Raw genomic sequence first — 7351 nt, 5'->3', positions numbered from 1 at the left:
GGGAGAAACTAAAAGTATTTGCTCATTTTGCGGCTGTTGTGTAGAAATTGCAGTCCGGTAGGAAACGTGTTTTTTTTTTAATGGAAAGGGACAGAAATTGATGCGCGTATAGATTCATTCATACAACCGAATCAACATGCCTGAGGTGGAGAAGAAATAGGGTTCTGTGCTTCAGAAAACCACGTGTATGATTAATCGCTGTCAGAAAGGCATTCCGTCTGCCCTCTAGCCCAGGCTGTAAAGATAAGACATTACAGTCTATTAATCATGCATAATGGAGGCATTGACAGCCCATAATGATCCTCATGATGATCGTTGTGATACAGTGACAGGCTGATCCTGATGATATACAGAATAATTGTTTATTGTTAGTCTTTTTATCTAATCATCAAGACCCCCTGTGCCTTGTGAGTTGAGGATGTCATCATCACAGTACATGTGGCATACTTCCGGAACTTTTTAATTGTCATGCTATTAATCGAATGCCAATGTAACGTTATACTAAGCTTGAGACTTTCATATGTAAACAAACTGCTGTTTAGCATATGTCTATGCAGGCCGCATTTTTTACAGTCTTTAATGTGCTACAGGTCGTTTGGTTTGTCCCAATGATCCAATTTTCCACACCGGGGGTCTTTGATAAAGAGATGGAACAATGCTGGAGGGAAGTCATCTACATCCAATTAATGTCATTAGAACTACCCCCCCGAGAGGAACGTAAACAAAGGATTCCTACTAGAAAAGGGACACGCACCTGCGCGCAACAGGCCTCAGGAATGGGTGGTTTGTACAACCTGATAAATTCAAGGACTTTATATAGAAGACGAACGTTTATCTCAACATCTCTACTCACAAGAATGTTCGTGGCTCAGTTGAAAGTTACATTTGGGTATGTGCTATGTAGCAAGGAAACTTTCCAAAGACAAGCAGGCCTCGGTGTGCCATGCAAGATAGTTTCATACGTAAGCACGCTGACCTACATTCGGTACCATGACCTACATTCGGTACCATGATGGTACCATGTGATCAAACTTATGAAACCGACGCCTCAGGATATGGCTGTATGACGTACATAAATTAACAACAAACAGTTGGGTACCTGTATGGTCACCAAGCTATTGTCCATTTTTGGTATGTCAGATGCATGTATCGCAGCAACCTAATCAAATCATTTTCGTGGTTCAGATACAAGTTACATCAGGGGTATATACCAAAGCAATTTCCCGATGGACGTTCACTGTTTACCGCATGTTTCGTATGTGTAGTACTGTAGTTCGTTACCTGACATTTGGTACCATGGTTTGGCGTCGGCATAATCAAAGGCATAGGTCATTAACCCTGTGTTACAACTTACACAACAGCAAAATGGGTCACTGGCGCCGATCACGGCGAGTCTGAAAGGATCTGATGTTGTTTGGGTCGGAATGCGGCCGATGTCGTCTTTACAAATCTTAAGATTGCTTTGTGATTAGAATAGATAGTGACACTCACGTTTAGCCCCATGCCCTGATTGTATGGAGGTTTTCTTATTACCTACATTGTTTAGTAGAGTTTTAAGACGTATTCTGTATCCACTTTGTTTTTGTAGTTTATAGTTGACAATAGAAAAGTCATTGTACTTTTTGCGTGTCAATAAGACTTATGTATGAAGTGGATGTTCAGGTGAAAAATACGGGCTACTCTCTGTTGATTCTGAAATTCACGACCCTCTGGTCATCAACAAATGCGGCAGGAGGTGGTTGACATTTATCAAAGGTTTTGTCCTTTCAGTCCAAAGCATATTGAAGATGAATTTCCCTTTTTAATGGAATGTTCTAGATACGCTATTTTACGCAATGAGCTATTCATATTTCTCGAATCCAGTACAGCAGATTTCAAGAGACTCGATGCTACAGACTGATTTGTATATATCTTTAGATGCCACAACTCCCATAGGCAAATATATCAAAGACTGCTTTGCTATTAGAAAGAACACTGAAACTCATGATTAGCCCAACTCGATTGTAACATTATATCCAAGACTTGTGTTATCCCTACTTGTTATGTTAATTAGGATTGTCTTATTCTATATACCTATTTTGTACTCTGTGTAATAGTAGTTGCCATACATTGTACCATGTACAAATGTCGTGCAATAAAATTCTCTCTTTATTACGGTCCCTTTATGAGGGTCCTTCATGAATACAAGACAAACTACTAGTACAGTATTCTTTAACCAGTTGAGTTCTGACTCCCGAAACTCGACGGATAACCTCCAATTATAGGACTGACGAAGCTTTGCATTGTTAATTTGCATCGACGCACACTTCTGTTAACTGCACGGAATCCCAAAATCCCAAACCCGTGCGGTCCAGCTAGATAACTTCGATTTATTGCACCAGTCGGATAATTGCACGAAATACGATGGGAAATAGACTGTGCAATTAAACGACTTGTTAACGTATTACAAATGCACATAAGTAGTTTTACACTCCCAAGATGCAATGACCTGGCCAAAACATGTTAATCCATTAGGCTTTCATACTGCATGACCGTAGCCAGGATTTTGCTTGAGGGGGGGGGGGGTCTTCTTAGTACTTCTGGGACCATCGAGCACCGAATGCGCGAGTTGCCTAGGGGGGTCCTGGGGCATGCTCCCCCGGAAAAATTTTAAATTGTTGACCCTCTGAAACGCTATTTGCTGCATTTTGACCGAAAAAAATTTGCTGGCCAAGTTTAATGGAATTGCTAGTAAGATACATAAGGCTTTTGGCATAAGTCTTTGAGGGAAACTCCCCCGACATATTTCCACGTCACCATGTCCGACACCAAAGGCGCGAGCCGTCACAAGGGAGGTCCGGAAAATTTTGAAATTTGGACCCACTGAAACCCTATTTCCTGCATTTTAAGGGGCAAATTTTGTTGTTTAATTAAGCTAAGTTCAATGAATTTTTTTATTAATGAGAAAGTTTTGAGGGCGACGCTCCCACCACATCATGTTCACCATGTCCGGCCCTGAGGGCGCTAGCCGAGGCAAGGGAGGTCCTGGAAATTTTAAAATCTGGACCCTCTGAAACGCTATTTCCTGCACTTTTTAGGGCAAATCTCGCCGACAATTAAAATGAAATCAGTGAAAAATGCAAATTAGTCATGCCTTTGAAAAAAACATCTTGGACATGAAAGAGCGGACCACACACAATGATTACATCCGCCAAGGTTGCAGAAAGATGTGCCGGTTTGTTTTAATTTGATTTATTTCAGTTGAACGATTCATTGAACTCAGAGTCATTGAAAACAGAGTGGTCATTGATTTGGCTCAAACACGTTATTCCATTAGGCTTTCATACTGCATGACCGTAGCCAGAATTTTGCTGGGGGGTCTTCTTAGTACTTCTGGGATCATCGAGCACCGAATGCGCGAGTTGCCTAGGGGGGGGGGGGGTATTGGGGGCCAAGTGTTGCAAAATTAAACGTATACATAGAACGAATTTTCTCTCACACAGAAGGGTTGAAAAAGGTCTCACACACAGACAGATTTTTCTCTCTCACACAACAGTGGAAAAAGGTCTCACACATTGACAGATTTTTCTCTCACACAACCGTTGGAAAAGGTCGCACACATCGACAGATTTTTCTCTCCCACTCCAAAGTTGAAAAACTTCGCACACAGTCACAGATTTTCAAAAGGTGATTTTTTACCATGTGTTGTCCTATATCGTTCTTCATAAATGTTATAAATGCAAGCATATACAGACGGTTTCTCGGTTCAACATGTACTTTATTCTTCAATATAGAGGCTATTATATTCTTTAAGTGAATACCGTGACCGGTATTCAAATCCATTTCTATTTCAGCATTAATGATACAATGGCCAGCATGACTTTGACTTTTGACCTGTTATATAGTTTATATGATTTGCCCTTTTCCCATAGAGACATGTAATTGAAATGTACCGTAGCTGGAATGTCTCTGGATCCATAGAATGCACGCACACATGTCATATGAGTTGTCCTTCACCGACTCAAACTTGCACGCTCGATATCTTTCTTAGATACTCTTTCAGATCGTTCGTGCGGTCATACATAATATCTGTAAAAACAAATATTATCCAAAAACTGAGGCTGATTTTTTTTCACATACACAGCAAGAAGTTTCTGCAAGTCAGACACCCATGGTAAGAAAGCTTAAGGTGGAAAAAAATCCGTCCCTTAAGAGAAAGGTTTAAAAGATCCTTGTTCGGATGTATAAGTACGGCGACTTTAAGGTTTTGGGGGTTGATTGCATTCTTCACACCACGAGAATATGGCGCGTCAACAAATGTGCAATTTTTTGTCTCAAACACACGCAGAAATCAACTCTCAAATACATATCGAATTATTCTTTCCAAAGACAAACAATTCTTTGATACAGCAGACATTTTTATTCCGACACACAAACACTAGAATTCTCTCTCACACACAGCACAAAAAGTTCTCTCACTTCGCGAGGCTTTCCCTGCCAACCCGGCTGTAGGAGTGAGCGATTTTTTCGTCTGAGTGAGAGCGAAATTTGGTCGATGTGAGAGCGCTTTCGGAGTAGTGGAAGAATAACTTGCTTGAGTTTTCTGAACTTCCAAATGGCAATGAACAGTGTTATTTTCTTCAGTTTCCAATAATAAACCATTTTAACAATGACATTCTGTTATGTTATTTCCTCGACAATCACTTTATTCCGACACACAACGCAGAAATTCTCTCTCACCCACAGAACAAAAAGTTCTTTCACCTCGTGGGCTTTCCCCGCCAACCCGGCTGGAGGAGTGAGCGATTTATTTTGGTTTGAGTGAGAGCGAAATTTGGTCGATGTGAGAGCGCTTTCGGAATAGTGCAAGAATAATTTGCTTGAGTTTTCTTATCTTCTTAAAGTCAAGGAACAGCGTCATTTTCTTCAGTTTCCAATAATAAACCTTTTCAAAAATAACATTCTGTTATATTATAGACATTTCCTCGAAAAACATATCGTTCCGACACACAACGCAGAAATTCTCTCTCACCCACGGAACAAAAAGTTCTCTCACCTCGGAGGCTTCCTTGCCAACGCGGCTGTAGGAGTGAGCGATTTTTTTGGGTCTGAGTGAGAGCGAAATTTTGTCGATGTGAGAGCGCTTTCGGAGTAGTGAAAGAATAACTTCCTGGAAGTTTATTTACTTCTAAAGGGGAATGAACAGTGTCATTTTCTTGTTTCCACTAATAAATCTTTTTAACAATGACATTCTGTTATATTTTAGACATTTCCTCGACAGTCATATTATTCCGACACACAACGCTGAAATTCTCTCTCACCCACAGAACAAAAAGTTCTCTCACTCCGCGAGGCTTCCCCTACCAACCCGGCTGGAGGAGTGAGCGATTTATTTTGGTCTGAGTGAGAGCGAAATTTGGTCGATGTGAGAGCGCTTTCGGAGTAGTGGAAGACTAACTTCCTTCAGTATTTCTTTACTTCAAGCGCATATTAAAAACTGACATTTTGTATAGTTTGAAACGATATACATCATACACTAACAATCACTTAAACCAAAGACATTGTCTTGACGATCAATCTTTTTCCGACACTCAACGCTACAATTCTCTCTCACCTACAGAAGAAAAAGTTCTGTCACTTCGGGAGGCCTCCCCTGCCAACCCGGCTGTAGGAGTGAGCGATTTTTTGGGTCTGAGTGAGAGCGAACTTTTGTCGATGTGAGAGCGCTTTTGGAATAGTGAAAGAATAACTTCCTTCAGAATTTTTTCACTTCAAATGCAAAATAAATGCTGACATTTTGTTTAGTTTGTAACAATATACACTATACAATACCAATCACTTATACCAAATATTAAAGATATTGTCTTGACAATCAATCTTTCTCCGACACACAACGCTGAAATTCTCTCTCACACACAGAACAACAAGTTCTCTCACTTCGGGAGGCTTCCCTGCCAACGCGGCTGTAGGAGTGAGCGCTTTTTGGGGTCTGAGTGAGTGCGAACTTTTGTCGATGTGAGAGCGCTTTTGGAGTAGTGAAAGAACAACTTCTTTTAGTATTTTTTACTTAAAACTCAAAATAAACACTGACATTTTGTCTAGTTTGTAACGATATACACTATACAATAACAATCACTTATACCAAATATTAAAGATATTGTCTTGACAATCAATCTTTCTCCGACACACAACGCTGAAATTCTCTCTCACACACAGAACAAAAAGTTCTCTCACTCCGGGAGGCTTCCCTGCCGACGCGGCTGTAGTAGTGAGCGATTTTTTGGGTCTGAGTGAGTGCTAACTTTTGTCGATGTGAGAGCGCTTTTGGAGTAGTGAAAGAACAACTTCTTTTAGTATTTTTTACTTAAAACTCAAAATAAACACTGACATTTTGTCTAGTTTGTAACGATATACACTATACAATAACAATCACTTATACCAAATATTAAAGATATTGTCTTGACAATCAATCTTTCTCCGACACACAACGCTGAAATTCTCTCTCACACACAGAACAAAAAGTTCTCTCACTCCGGGAGGCTTCCTTGCCATCGCGGCTGTAGGAGTGAGCGATTTTTTGGGTCTGAGTGAGTGCGAACTTTTGTCGATGTGAGAGCGCTTTCGAATAGTGAAAGAATAAATTCTTTTAGTATTTTTTACTTAAAACTCAAAATAAACGCAGACATTTTGTCTAGTTTGTAACGATATACACTATACAATAACAATCACTTATACCAAATATTAAAGATATTGTCTTGACAATCAATCTTTATCCGACACACAACGCTGAAATTCTCTTTCACACACAGAACAAAAAGTTCTCTCACTCCGCGAGGCTTCCCCTACCAACCCGGCTGTAGGAGTTAGCGATTTTTTGGGTCTGAGTGAGTGCGAACTTTTGTCGATGTGAGAGTGCTTTTGGAGTAGTGAAAGAACAACTTCTTTAAGTATTTTTTACTAAAAACGCAAAATAATCACTGGCATTTTTTTCAGTTTGTAACGATATACACCATACAATAACAATCACTTATACCAAATATTAAAGATATTGTCTTGACAATCAATCTTTCTCCGACACACAACGCTGAAATTCTCTCTCACACACAGAACAAAAAGTTCTCTCACTCCGGGAGGCTTCCCTGCCAACGCGGCTGTAGGAGTGAGCGATTTTTTGGGTCTGAGTGAGTGCGAACTTTTGTCGATGTGAGAGCGCTTTTGGAGTAGTGAAAGAACAGCTTCTTTCAGCATCATTTCAGTTCCGCTGCTGTACCTTAGAAAGCCACTAGGAGGCCCATTAACTCTAACTTGGCCTGCCTTTTACTAAATATCATCTTGATCCAACCCAGTGCTTACCGAGTTAGGCTGTCACACC

This window comes from Branchiostoma floridae, chromosome 15, assembly GCF_000003815.2.
Source record: "Branchiostoma floridae strain S238N-H82 chromosome 15, Bfl_VNyyK, whole genome shotgun sequence".
In the NCBI taxonomy this organism is placed as follows: Eukaryota; Metazoa; Chordata; class Leptocardii; order Amphioxiformes; family Branchiostomatidae; genus Branchiostoma; species Branchiostoma floridae.
Note: the sequence above shows the minus strand (reverse complement) of the source record.